At 53.7% G+C, this 14523-nt stretch overlaps 1 protein-coding gene across 7 annotated transcripts in view; it reads left to right on the top strand.

Annotated features, from left to right (window-relative positions):
- Positions 1-5093: 5093 nt before the first annotated feature.
- Positions 5094-14523, top strand: part of P2RY2 (purinergic receptor P2Y2) — a 29797-nt gene continuing 20367 nt past the window's right edge. For 3 of the 7 annotated variants that reach the window (XM_058687854.1, XM_058687849.1, XM_058687852.1), the window contains exon 1: positions 5118-5422. The gene's annotated coding sequence lies outside the window, so the exon portion shown is untranslated. Of the gene's footprint in view, positions 5423-7658; positions 7733-14523 lie in introns of all 7 variants that reach the window. The other 4 variants (XM_058687851.1, XM_058687850.1, XM_058687855.1 and 1 more) reach the window with 3 other exon arrangements.

Here is a 14523-nt window from a genome sequence, read left to right as displayed (position 1 = left end):
TCAACCCCTCCTCCTCAACTCCTGGACACTCAACTCCCACGATTCTGAAGTATGGATCCTTTGTTATCTGAACTCAGGAACCAAATAGATTGATTCAGATAAAATGTTTGAGAGAGGGCTGGTACCCCTGGTTCCCGAGCTCTGGTTCCTTGCCTATCACAGCCATCTGCTAATGATGTCTACCTGACTTTAAGGCCCAGCTCAAATGCCTCCTCCTCCAGGTAGGTTTTGTGGATCTAAACTATGGCTAAAGCAAGAGGGGGGATAAGCCCTGCAAGAGAATGGGTACATCCAAAATTTGTGGCAGAGTGAAGGTTAAGTCCCACTGTGGGGGTTGAGGAAAGCTGCCTGGTGGACGGGGCATTTGAGCTGGTTCATGAGGGGGAAAGTGTTCAGCCAGCAAAGGGCAGGGGAAAAAAACACTTCAGGAAGAAGGAAAAGCGTGAAGAAATGCAGGGGTGTGTGTGAAAGGACCGAATGGTTTGGAGAAATCGGGGACTTCCCTCATGACTGGGGTGTGGAGGGCTAATGGGGAGTAGGGATTGGAGAGTATGAAAAGGTCACTGGGACAGGTCACAGGGGGCCTTGAATGATATGAGGGGTTTATGTTTCATTCGCCTGTGGGTGATGAAGATTAGCCAGAAATTACTGAGCAGGGTTGTGAGTGTGGGACTGTCAGATGGTTAGCAGCCTGAGCCCCACTCTCACTGAAATGGGGGGAAATGGGGTGCCGGTGGCATGACGGGGGATTCCTTAAGCTAGATTCCTTAAACTGGGGGATTCCTGTAGTCTGTCCAGGAGGAATCGGGGAAAGGTAGGTTGTGCGGTTCTGGCTCTGGAGGCCCGGGGCTGGGGTAAAGGGCTCGGCCCTGAGTCTGTTTCTCCTCTTTGATACATTTCCTGGCTCCTGCATGCCACCGCCCCCCTCCCCATTCCCATCACAAGCAGGGAGGGGCAGAAAGGCAGCTCCTGGCACCTCCCTCATCACCATGGGGCTTTTCTATCCACCCATTTAGCCCAGCCCACACAGGGGCCTCTGTGGTCAGGCCTTTGTGTCTGCACAGTGGCCCTCTTTGTCCTGAGCAGCCCTCACCCCCCACCTCCCTCCTGCCCTTCTCTCTTTCCCTCTCTTTCTCTCCTGTGTCACAAAAAGCACCAGTTTTGCAGAGAGATAGCCAGGGCTCTAATCTTGGCTCCCCCCACTGAATCTCTGAGCAAGTTGTTTTGCTTCTCTGAGGCTTACTTTTGGGTTCATGAAAAAAGACGCTGTGTGAGGAATCAAACTCCTGGCAAGAATTGGTCTGCTACCCAGTCCTGAGACCTAAGCAACATGGGGACCCCTGCCCAACATCCACGCTCTTCTCTGAACCTCCTACTTACATCTCCAACCTCATCCTCTCTACTGCCTGGCCAGGTGGTTGTCATTCTCCCGTTTGGCAAATGAGAAAACCAAGGCCTGAGGCATTATAAGAGGGTGACCCAGGGCCCCACGCTTTGAAGGGCCCTGTACTTGATTCACTGCTTTGCTGTCCCATCTTGAAATTCTCACTAGTTTTCGAACAAGGTGACCATTTTCATTTTGCCTTGGGTCCCACAAATTATGTAGCTGGTCCTGCTTGTGGGGAGGTGGAGGGGTAGCTTGCCCAGGCCTGGACCAGGCTTCCTGCCTCCTGGGCTGCCTCCCCTGGGTGCCTGCATCCTGGCATGCCAAGAACCAGAGTTTCTACTTTGCATTTGGCATCAGGGACCGGGACCCTGCCTGGAAACCTGAGGAGCACAGTTCCCTGCGGCCTTCAGGCGGGCAAGGGAGGGAGCATGGTCCAGGCCGATGCAGCAGTGCGGAGATCAGGCAAGACCAGGATGCGGGAGCCAGCCCAGCCCTATGTAACCTGAGCCTCCAGTGTGGGTCCCAATGCTGTGGCTCAGTCATTACTCCAGCCAGCACTCCGGGAAGGGAATTCAGCAGGGCCTTCCTTCCCAGCAGGTCGGGAGTTCTAGGGCCAGGGGACGCACGCTGTGGGCCACTGTGACTTTGGACCTTCACTTCCCCTTTCTGAGCCTCAGTTTCCCTATTTGTAAAATGGTCATGATAACATCTACCTCACAGGGTTCTGGTGAAGACTAAATGAGGTACTTTAACATGATGACTAGCTCAAAGGTGGTCACTACTAAATCGAGTTCTTACTTGCTCACGTAACAAATATTCATGAAGGCTGACCAGGTGACAGGGACGGTGCTAGGTGTTGGGCATTTAACTGTGAACAGGATGGACCCTGGCTCTGCCTTCAAAGAGATGCCCACTAGAGGGGGAGATAACAGTGTGGTAAGTGGTGTGACAAGAGGGAGGTACCTGATGGGGCTCCTGGGCTGGGCCTTAGAGAAGCAACGGGAAGAGCCAAGAGAAAGGGTCAAGGGCAGAGAAGCGTGAAGGGGCATTGCAGGCAGAGGGAGCAGCAAGCAGCCCTCAGGAGGCGAGTGAGGGCCCAGCACTGCGGCGTGGCAGATCAGAGGCAGGAGGTGAGGCGGAGAGGTGGGAAGGCCTGGCTTGGCAGGCTGCAGAGGTGGGCTTTCCCTTGAGGCTGGTGGAGCCACAGAAGGTGTGAGGCAGGTGATGGCTGCGAGGGGTGACACGCACCCCACCTTAGCCCATGATGGAGGGATACTTGGAAATATCCCAGCTGAGCAAGGAGGTTTCACTCCCAGCACAGATTCTCAGAGCAGGAAGTTTTCTCGGGGGAGATGAGAGAAGTCGAGAGAGGGAAGATGAGAAGGCTTGAGAGAGCCAAGTGCCTCCTCAGGGTTGGAGAGACAGGAAGCCTCCTAATGCACGGGGAGGGTGCCCTTTCCCATCTGACCTCCTGCTGCTAATAGGACGCTGCAACTGTCTCCCTCCTGTGGCTCCATTACCCTCCTCTTGGGGACCATTACATGCCTGAGTCTTCACCACCAGCCTGCCCGGGGTTCCTTGGTTCTAGGGCTCGTCTGATGCCCCTCCATACTTCCAGATGGGGGCCCTGTGTGGGACTTGTTGTGGGACTTGTTGAACCTCAATTTCCTGGCTGAGTCAATGGGTCTAATATCTTTTAGGCATGGAAACATCTACATTTTCTTGACAAACTATTGCCAGGAAATGTAAATAAGTACAATGATAAAAATAAAGGCCCTTAGGTCGCAGTGGATGGGGGCTCCTCAGGCCACCTCAAGTAGGGGGGGGATTTGGAAATTACAGGACTTGATCTCTCAAGCCCAGTGATGAGAGAGCCAAGGGAAGATGTCAAGAGAACCAGATGTCCAGCCCCTCATTACAGGAAATACTAACCCTTCAAACTCGGGCAGTTCGGGACAACGGGCAAAACCCTAAAAAAAGAACCTTTACCATTTTGCAAAAGAGGAAACTGAAGTTCATAAAAGAGGTGAGGCAAGACCCCAAGGCAATAGGGTTCAAGGACATGTCCTTTTCCTGTTTCTCAGGTCTCACTAAGTCACTCATTGTGTTAGCTCAGACACTGGGTGTCTCAGGAATGCAGTTACTTCGACTGTACAGTAAGGGAGTTGGACCAGAGCAGCAGCAGGACTCTGGGCTGCCCACTCTCCAGGCAGCTAGAGACTGAGGCAGAGCCATGAGTCCTCATCTTGCGGTCAAAGGAATTTTTTTCCCTTGAACTTAGTAGTAGTCACAGTAGAGGTCTGAAGGCTTGAGAGAGAGAGGAGAAAAGAGGTGCTGGTTGGGGCCTCCAGTGACCAGGGGGACTTCCCAACACAGGGACCCCAAGGCCTGGGCTCCATAAGTAGGAGCCGTGAGATTCCTAGCTGCCTATAAGCTGCATGGACCAGCTTGCATAATAGGTGGAGGAAGCTGGACAAGAGGCCTTTGTGCCTTCCAGGCAGAGGTCCCTGGGGGACTACAGAGGCAGCTCAGTCACACAGGGCTGTGTGTCTGCTCTGCTCCTGCTCCTGGCAAGGCTGTAACCAGTATCATTCCTGGGCCCCTCCTGGGGCCAGCAACCAGGACTCAGTCAGCAGGTGGGAAGCCCAGGAGAACCCAAGGCTCCAGGGCCCTGGGCAATCTCCTTGACCACAGAAAGAGGCCTCCTGTGCACTCTCCAGACACCCACCGTCCAAAGCCCCCCATGGATGAACACCGGTTGGTGGGAGAGTAAGTGTGATTGATTGCCTCTATGTCACAAAAAAGGAAGCCAGGAGAGGGACTGGAACTGTGGGTCAAGGTCTCCCAGAGTCAGTGCTGAAGCTGGGTCAGAACCTATATTCCTGACACCTAGACCAGAATGAAAGAGAGGGAGGCATTCATTCATTCATCCATTCGGCATTCAACAAGTATTGGGCAACTCCTGGGAACTCTGGCATGGGGTGTAGGAAGAAGGCAGACCTGGTCATCCACCTCCTGCTGCTCACAGTCTAGAAAAGGTACAGACAGGGTCTCTGACCAGAGAAGGCCATCAGAGTGGGGTTGAAAGCAGAGAAGGGAGTGCTGTGTGTAATCTGAGAAGGCAGCTCAAAGGAAGCAGCTCAAGTTGAGGGATCAAAACCAACCAGGTGTTCAGGAAATTTCTAATGACTATCCTGCCCAGTAACGGGAGCATAGGTGAGGCGAGGCTCTCCCCACCTCCTCCTCCCCAGCCACCTTCTCCTCAGGAGCAGGAGAGACACAGGACCCTGAATGTCTGTATCTCCTCTTTGGGCGACGGGCACACCCTCCCCAGCCTCTGGGTCCAAAGCAAAGGGAGGCAAGTTCTCGGCGTGGTGCTCTGAGCAGGTTCCTGGCAGGAGAGGGCGCAGGTTCGCGGACAGGTCCCGTGGTGGGCAGCGACGGAAGCCACACAGGTATCGACAAACTTTGCACATTTAGTGTCTCTGAAACCCTGCTCTCACGTCGTGTGAGGAAGGCGGGTTCCTCCAGGCGGTAGGCCAGTCGCCGCAGGCCCCTTCCCGCGCTGCCCGTGTCCCCCCCAGCCTAGCGCCCCAGCGCGGGTGGCGGCGAGGTGTCCATTCGGGAGGGAGGGGGCGGTGCCAGGGTCTGTCCAGAGTCCGCCCCGCCCCCGCCTGACCCGGCCGGAGCAGGGAGCTGGGCGCGGCGGGCGGGGCTCGGGGCACGTGGGTGCCGGCGGCGGCGGCGGCGGCGGCGGGACGCGGGCGCGGGCACCGGAGCGGCGGCCTCGGCGCTGCTGGCGGCAGAGCGCCCCGCGGAGGTGAGGGGCGGGCTGCCCGGAGGGATCGGAGGAGGAGACAGGTCGGCAGGCGCGGATGCGGTGGCTGCCCACGCGGCGCTGGGCAGGCAGAGCCGTGGGCGCGTGGCGGTCCGAGTGGGGCACGGCTCCGAGCAGTGGGAGTGTGCCGGTGAGTTCGTGGTCGAACTTTGTCTCCGCCGTAGCGTCGATCTCCGCGAGCGCGATCCGATACCCCGGTGAGTGTGTGTCGGCCTCTTTGGGAAAGTCAGTGTCAGTGGGTGCGTGCGTGCGCCCCAGCGGGTCGAGTAGTTGAACCTGTGGGACTTGTTTGTGTGTGTGCTCTGGTGTGAGTGAGCGCCCCGAGGCGGGGGACCTCGGCCAGAGACCCGCGAGCCCCTGGAGCCCCGCCGAGCCTCCTCAAACCCGGGGCACTCCACCCCGCCCGGACCTGGTAAAACGGGGGGTGGGAGTGGGGGTGGGGGCTGGGACAGTGGGCTGGAAGGACAGTTAAGCCTCTGTCAGGAGGCTTTTAATCTGGCAGGCGGTGCCGTAGGAAGGGTCAGTTTGGAGAAAGGCAGTGCCCTCCCTCAGCTCCCCAACTGGCGGCTGTCGGTGGCAGGTTGCCCTACTTCCCCCCCCCCCCCCCCCCCCCGCCCCAGGAGCCAGACCCAAGGGCCAGGCCCAGCTGCGGATTAAAACTGCCCATTTGGGGTCTTTGGGGCTGGTGGCAGCTGTTTCTTTCAGCCTGGCATCCTCAGCTTCCCTGGGCCTGCAGCCTGAGGTGCGTGGTTTGTTTGGGGAGCTAGGCTGTGATAATGCGGAGCTTTTGAGGGCTAGGGTGGGGCCGTGGTAAAGTCTCAGTTATCTGTGTGTGTGGTAGTGGTTGGGAAGGAGATTCTTTAAGCAGACAGGGCCCACAAAAGCTCTCTGGAGACTCAGACCTATATTCCAATCCTGCCCTGGCCACTATGTGACCTTCTCTGAGCCTTAGTGGCTTCATCTGTAAAAGGGGAAAAACAAGAATATGGAACTTGAGGGCCGTCGAGTTCCTAATGTGTGGGTCATGTTCAGCACCAGTGTTCTCCTGGGTAGACTCACTGCTTGGGGATGGGGGTGGGGTCAATCCCTGGAGGGAACTGCCTGAAACCCAAATCTCAACTATTCTCCTCCCTGGGCTAACAAGACCCAGCCTGAACCCCTTAGCCTGGGACTCAAGGCCTCCAAGAACTGCTTCTTGCCAACCTCTCCAGCCCCTCTCCTGCCTGACCCTTTACCCTCTAGTGATTGCATGTAGTTCTGCTACAGACACGAGACAGTTTCTTGCTTTTGGACTGCGGCATATTCTATATACTCACTGCCTGAAATGCCCTCCTGCCCTCATCTTCCTCAGTTGGAGAATTACCTAGCCTTGGGGCCCAGCTCAGATGCTCCCTCTTTGGGGAAGCCTTCCTTGATCCCACAGTTGGATTGGAGCATCTTCTGGCTCTTGAAAGTCCCAGGACTTACAGCCCTGGTTCCACCTTGGATGGTTATGGTCTCTGTCCCCCTCCTTCCCTCACCAGAGGTCTGGGGCCCCCTGGAGGACAGAAACTGGCTGTCACTCATTTCTCTTTTGCCAGCACCCTGCACAGGGCTGAGCTGAACTGAGAGAGCACCAGCAGCCTCTATCCCCTGTTCCCTACCCCCCAGCTTCCCCAGTGAAGGCATGTCTACAGTGGAGCTCCATGTCATCACAAAGAAGAGGAAACTAGAATCCGGTGATCAAGACCGGTGGCACAGGTTGTCAGAACAGTGTGTCCTAGAGGCATTACAGGACCCAGAGTGTACAAGCCGAAAACTTTGATTTCACTCTGTAGATGATAGGGAGCCATGGAAGGTTTGTGAACAAGGAGGATTCATGGTCAAAGCAGCATTTCAGAAAGATCTCTCTGGCTGCAGGGTGGAGAATGGATTGAGTAGTGCTATACAAGGAGATCAGATATTGACACTAGAACCATCCAGGCATTACTTATACTCTGAGCCCTTGATCCCTTGGCCAAGGGTCTGGTCCCTCAGACCTTAGATGTTCCTGCTGAGGAATTTGGGGATACCTAGGACTCTCCCTCCCCCAGGGGGAGCCAGGAGACCTGCAATTGATCTCATCCCAGCTCTTCCCCCAACTTGCCGGGTGACCTTGGGGGGGCAGTTCTTGCCCTGCCAGCCTCTAAAAGGCCAGCACCACTAAGGTCCTGTGTTGAGAGTATGTGCCTGAGAGGCCCTGGCATGGAAGAATTCTCAATTTCCTCTTTTTTCTGCCTTGGGCTGCCCTGGCATGGAAGAATTCTCAATCTCCTCTTTTTTCTGCCTTGGGCTGCCCTGGGGTCTAGCCAGAGGAGTTGGAGGATCACAGTGGCTGACCTTCATAAATGGCTGCCAAGCTTGTGTTGCAGACTGAGGCTATGACCCCTCCATTCCTATTTTCTTCTTGCCCAGGATGCACAGGCCCTGAGGCTTCTGGATCCTCCAAGGACCAGCTAAAAGTATGAGAAATCACCAAGGTCTCATGGGTGAGTGCTTTGATTTGGCTTCTTTCCTGGCTATGGCCTTTAGAGAGGCCACTCTCCCCCTCTAGATTGTCAGTTGGCTATCTGTAAATTGGATCTGATGATCCTTGCCTCTTCAAATGCAAGGTTGCTATGACAATTTTTTTTAATGTTTATTTTTGAGGGACAGTGTGATTGAGTGGGAGAGGGCAGAGAGAGGCAGGGACAGAGGATCCGAAGTAGGCTCTGCACTGACAGCAGCAAGCCTGATGTGGGACTTGAACCCAGGAACTGTGAGATCATGATCTGAGCCAAAGTCCAATGCTCAACCGACTGAGCCCCCCAGGTGCCCTGCTGTGACGCCTTAATTCTTAAGACAGTGGTCAGGAAAGGGCTTTGTAAGCTGTGGAGTGCAATGCACAGGGAGAAGTGTGATACTCAGAGACTTTTAAAGAAATGCATTTTGAAGATATCAGAACAAGGGTGCAGTAACAAGGGATTGTGCTAGATATTGGAATTTTAACCACTGACTGCCTTCCTCTCCCTGTGTCCCCTCTGCAAAGACAGCTTACTAGTAATAATTTATAAAAGTCTCTCATTTTATCCTTTATCAATCCTATGAGGGAGGAATTGTTATCCCCATTTTGCAGATGAGGAAGTAGAGGCTCAGGGAGTTTCCTTCCCAAGATCACAGAGCTGAGGTGAAAGCTAGGGCTACCTGACCCAACTTACCTCTCTCCATTTAAGACAGAAGTTCCATCTGAGATTCAGAGCTCCATTCTCTGGCTTTCAGGGTGAAGGAAGTTTGAATATTGCCTTGAAAACATGACTTTAGGTTTTGCTTGTGGCCTGATTAGCCACATTGCTCACAGGACCAGAGAAGCCTAGCTGATCTGGTGAAAAAAGGTGGAGGCACCCCTGGTGAAATCCTCTCTGACCTCTGTGCTCATCCTAGAGGTCAGGTGAAGGACTAGGCCAGCCTGCTTTCTCTCTCTGTCTGTATCATCCAGCACAGGTTGGGCACAGAGCAGGTGCCAGTGAGTGTTTGAAAAATGAATGACCTTGCGGAAATGGGTATATAGTCAAAGAGGAGGGCCTTACTCCCTGGAGAGCTACAGTTGATTCTTGAGCAGAGGAGTTCCTCCACTTCCCTGTTATAGAATCTCCTAGGCCTGAGTATTTCTGGTCCAGGGTGAGTGGCTAGAGTCCCTGATGGGAGTGTGGGTAGCCTGGGCCCTCCTGGGCAGCTGCTCCCTCCTTAGCCCTCCACCCTGGCACCCTGTCTAGGGCTTGGGCCCTAAAACATGGGAGGAAGGCCTCCTTCAAGCTTCTTGGGGCCCACATGACCCTCTCTTTTCCCACCCCCTCAGGGGAGGCTCCTGGTGTTACTCTGGCTTCCTGGTGAGTGCCCAGCTTCCTCGGTCCCAGATGTGGGAGGAGGAATCTTGCTGTGGTGGAGCTGTGGGCCAGCAAGGATGTTCCCCAACTCACAGAAAATCCAGGGCCAAGGTATCAGTGCCTCTCACTGGACCATTTTATGTGTAGTCTCCTCCTTGGTCTTCCTTCCTTTAGACTCCCCTGTCCTATCTACTTTCTGTGGCATCATCTTTGTCAAGGTCAACTCTGAGTATGTCCTTCCCTGCTTAAGGCCTGCCATGGCACCCCATTGTCCTCAGGTTAGAAGCCAAGCACCTCAGCCTGGCATTCAAGCCTTTTCATGTGAGTGCCTCAGGTCCATACACATTCTGTGCCACCCACCCCTCCATTCCAGCCTCACATGACCTCCTGGGCACACTATCACACCACTGTGTCTTTGCACATGCTCTTTCTTCTGCCTTCAGTGACCTCCTACCTTTGATGTCCACCTGACAAATTCCTAATCTTTCATTAAGTCCCAGCTCAAATGACCTCTCCTCTGAGCAGCTTTCCCTGACTATCTCCCCAGGCTGGTTAGGGGTTCCTCTGGGCTCTGTGGTTCCTGGGCTTCCCTTGGTCATGGCTTAATCACTCAAGTGGACTTCTTCCATGTCTGTGTCTTTCTCCCCATCCAGACTGGAGCTCCTGACCAAGCCTGATCTGAGTCTGGGTTTGCAGTGTTCCTCTGAGGTTGAGCACATGGGGGTACTGGCAAGTGTTTGCTGAGACTTTATGGCTCCTGGGACAGTGATCTTCGATTATGTTACTCTGAGAGTGCAGACTCCTGTGGTTCTGAGAAGCTCACAACCAAAGGCTATGAAAAGCAGCAAGTGACAGAATTGAAGAAACACTTGTCATTTACTCTCAGAACCAGAGGCTCTTAAATTGGACCGTCAGAACCAATGAACTCAGAATTCTGGAAGCACCCGGAGTGAGAAAATCTCAGAATCATAGACCTACTTGTTCTACACTTTTGTCCTATTTTCTACCTTGGCTTCTCCGTTCTTCCTTTTTCCTTCCATGCTGGACTCTTCCTACTTCTCTCCTGACCTGACCATAGCCCCTTCCAAGAGCCTTCCCTGCTTACTCTGCCCATGACTTCTGCCCCTCTGCCTGAGAAGGGTTTCTGTGTCTCTCAGCCAGGACAGGTAGATGCAGCCCCCCACATCAGAACAGAGCATGATTTGCTAGCCACATGGAGTACTACCTGTCCCCTTGTCTTACTCCTTCCTCAGGAGCTGTCTGGTGTGGTGATTCTCCCCATCTGATCAGTGAAGAACTCGAGGCTCAGAGAGGGGAGTTAACTTGACCAAGGTTGCACAACATGGGTGGTTTGAAGTTGGAGCCTGAACCCAGGGTTCTTTCTTCTTGGTCTGGCTGGAGACATTTGGATGTGATAGGTCAGGGTGGACTCCAGGGCACTGTGGTTCTCAACTGGTTCCATTAAGCAGCGTGTCTATAGCACTGTGCTGGGCTGGACCCTGCTGGGTCAGAGGAGGGACAGGTAGTTTGCAGTCCTGTTCTGGGGTGGGGGTGAAGGTGCTCAACCCTACACTGAATGTAATTAGAACATCAGACCTTGAGTAAGGCCCTTCCTCTTAAGGAGTCTCAGTTTCCTGGTCTGTAAGTGGGAGGCCAGCCTGGTTGATCTGAGACTCGTGCATGCATTCAGATGTTCTCTTAGTGTGTGGCCCCCACAGCCAGGATTCTAGGGGCTCCCTACAGGGTGAGAGTCTCCAAGAGGACTGGTGAACCCAAGGGCCTTCTGGAGGAGGCTGCAGAGGCTTCCCACTGCCACAGCACCTACTGATACTATCTGAGGTTACCCCCTCAGCTATTTCCTCAGACCAGCCCCGGTGCTGGTGGTGCAGAAAGCGTATCAGGCAAGGCTGGGAGCCTGTTGGCCTTCAAGCCTGTGGAGGACATTTGGGAGGGGGTGAAAGATAACTTCCAGGATCTTTCCTGTCCTCCTATCCATCCTTGCCTTCTCTACTCCCCTCAAGCCACGGGGATGACTGTCAGTTCCTGAGACATACTATGTGATCGTTTGCCCTGGTTTTTGCTCACTCTACTCCTCTTCTGTTTCCACGCACCTGACTCTTGTCCATCTTCCAAAATGAAGGTCAGGTGTCCTCTCCTCCAGGAAGCCTTCCCTGACCACCCTACCCCCAGTTCCTGTTAGGGACCCTCTTGGCTGCTTCAACCCAACCCTGGTGCCTCTGCTTCCTTCAGCCCTGATCACCCTGAATTATCATTGCCTTTTCTGGGTCTTCCCCTATCCTCCCCCACACCCACCACCTTGACAGTGAGCTCCTTGAGATCACAGAAGGGTACAACTCAACTTGGAGTCCCCAAGTGCCCTGAATGGGGACAGGCATAGTTATGGCAAACCTTTGTAAAGGGTGAATGAACTAAGGAGTATAGTTGGGTCTAGTTCCTTCGGGGGGTGGGGGGCAGTCCTCGTACTGCCCTTCCTCCTGAGGATGGCCTTCAGGGTGGGAAACTTGACCTATAGTCAGTCTGGCTGTGACCTTGCTACTTTGCTCATAATTCCTGTGGCTTTCCTGCCCCTCTTGTCTTCCTGAAATACTCCCATCCTCCCTATCTTCACCACCTGCTAAAATCATATCTTTTTAAGTTATTTCATAAAATGAATAAATCATCTCCTTTAACTATCTCAACAACCTTATGCAGTGCATACCCTTCTTAGATTGTAAAGAAATTAAGATTTGGGTTATAGAGCTGAGACTTGTCCAAGTACCACAGATGGAAATGGCAGAACTGGGATTTCCCACCTGCCCAGTGCCCTCCCCTGTCCCTCGATGGCGTTCTGGGTCCAAGTCCTCTGTTTCCCCTCACAGCACCCCACCCCCAGCAGAGGCAGGCTTCAAGGGTTTCCAGAGTGGTGATGCGTCATACTCCCCTGCTAGGCTGGACAGGGCCAGCCAGGTAGGCAGGTGAATGGGCAGTACATTCATTCTGGAGCTGCCCTAGTGGAGAAGCTGGAATGTTGTCCAACCACCCTGGAAATTCTGCAGTCAGCCTGGGAACTGCCTCACCCCCTCCTCATGGCTTTGAGTTAACCAGCCTGGGGCTACAAGGAGAAAGACCCAGCCCTTGGGGTAGGGGCGAAGCCAGGCAGAGGGGGCAAGTGGTCTGCCCCTAACTCACTGGTGACCGTGGGTGAGATCTGGGGCTACCGTTTCTGGCCTTAGTTTGTTGTTGTTGTTTTAATTGTAAAATGAATACAATAATCATCATGTCTGCTTCACAATGAGGAAATACCAGGAAGAGTAGATTCTAGCCCTGCCACTAGGGTGTTCCCTCTGGCAGAGAACTGACCAGACAGGCAGAGCCATGGGGCTCAAAGAGGGCTGGTCAGGAAGCTTTCGGGAGCAGAGGACCTAGGCTGAGGAGGGTAGCGGAGAGTGATCAGGGGCACGGCTCCTGCAGTCAGACAGATCAAGACTGCTCTGCAAGTTGCTAGCTTTGGGACCCTGGAGAGATTATTTAGCTTCTCTGAGCTTCTCAGGCTTAAATGAGAAGAGGTCTATAAAGCCAACTAATATGGAGCCTGACACAGAGCAGGCACTCAACTTTTGTTATAATATATATGTTGAAGATAAGGGAGGGTGTCCCTGAGTGAAGATATGATCATGGGACTGCTTTTGCTGTGCTTGGGACAGGAAGATGAGGCTGGAGGCAGAGAGGGAGAGTTGTCTAGAGGGGCGTCAGGGGCCAGGTCAGCCAGGGCCTTGAATGCCAGGCTCAAGAGCTTGGATGTTAGCCTGAGGGCAATAGGGAGCCGTGGAAGGGTTTTGAGCTTAACAGTGTCTAGCCAGATTTGTGTTGTAGGAAAACCTGTGATTGCAGAATGGAAGATGGATAGGAGGGGAGGGGTGGAGGCAAGGAGATAAGTGAGCAGGCTGTGCAATGGTGTGGAGGAGAAACACAAGACTAAGGCTATGGGGTGGGGAAGAGTGGCATGTCTGAGCCACTGCACTGGTTCAACTGACAGGTTCATTGATGAGCATTGGGTTACACATGGGTGGGAAAGAGATATATTCTCAAGGATATTTTTAAAGTGTGCATTTTTAAATTCCCTTTAAGAAGGGAATTTTAAAGTGTGGAAGGATGGGTGGTAGAGATCCATCTCAGAAATAGAAGAATGGCTTTGAGAAAGTGCTGTGCTCCTCCTTAGTCTCTTGAGTGAAGGCATATCCTAAGGAGAAGACGGGGTGGAGTGGGGTGAAAAGTTAACCTCTTTTGTCACTGGACTCTGGAGCAGGTTGGCAAATGGCTACCAGCCCACTGCCCCACGTGAACCTGAGACTCCTGGGGCAAGGTGTGCTGGGAAAATAGTGGCCTAGGGGCATTCCCCAGTGCCACACCTCCTTCCCATTTTTGCAGCCATCCTCCCCCTCTCCTCTTCCCACTTCTCTCCATGCTTGTACATTGCTTCCAGCCTGGAGACCTGGCTTCAACTGTCTCAGACCCCCCCGACCCCCACCCCAGTGCAGGGAAATGAAGCAGATGGAAAGAGGAAGGGAATGTTCTTTTTCCCCTCTGGTAAGTCTGGTTCTGGAGGATGCTTGGACTTGCACATACAGAGGGGTCCCTCCACCATGTAACCATCCCCTCAGTGAAACCTTGTGCCTGGTGTGTGTGTGAGGGCCTGCCAGACAAGACAAAAGCCAGGGCCAGAATTCAGAAGGCCTGCATTCCAATCTTGGCTCTGTCCCTGACTTATGGTGAGGCCTTGTGACAGGGACTCTGTTTTCTCCTCTGTCAAATGGGAGTTTAGTGCAGGTGATTTCTAAAGGCTGTTCTAGTCCCTGTCTAGAACAGTGTGTGTGTGTGTGTGTGTGTGTGCGCGCGCACATGCTGTGTATACATCTGAATGTGACTGTGTATGTCTCCATGTATCTGGATATTTGTGTATGTCCATGCCTGTGTGTGTTCATGTGTGTTTACAGCATCTATGGAGGAATGATTAGAGATGGGACAGGGGAGGGGGTGTGTTCCAGGTAGAGACATAGCTTGAACAAAAAACCGTATGGGCGGAAGTACTATTGAGTGGATACGGAGTAAGGAGGGTGTTGACTGTTTCCTACTCTAGGGACTGAAGCATAGACCAGGACAGAGGGAGGGGCATTGGAGGCTCAGCTCAGCTCAGCTCTGCAGGATGTGAGGGAGACCTTTCCTAGCAGAGCCACACTCTTGTGAAAGGGGGTGCCTGGGGAAGGAAGCTGGGAACAACCATCCCTGGAACATGTGAGCCGAGGGTAGACAGCCAGGGCGTGTGGGTGGGCAGAGGGCACCCCTCCTGGGGCAGGCAAACACACCAGTGCTTGCCTCTTTTGGACCAAGGTTGAAGCATAGGAGGCAGGCCTGGGAGG

The sequence above is a fragment of the Neofelis nebulosa genome, chromosome 10, assembly GCF_028018385.1.
Source record: "Neofelis nebulosa isolate mNeoNeb1 chromosome 10, mNeoNeb1.pri, whole genome shotgun sequence".
NCBI lineage: Eukaryota > Metazoa > Chordata > Mammalia > Carnivora > Felidae > Neofelis > Neofelis nebulosa.
This window is presented reverse-complemented; position numbering and strand designations above follow the sequence as displayed.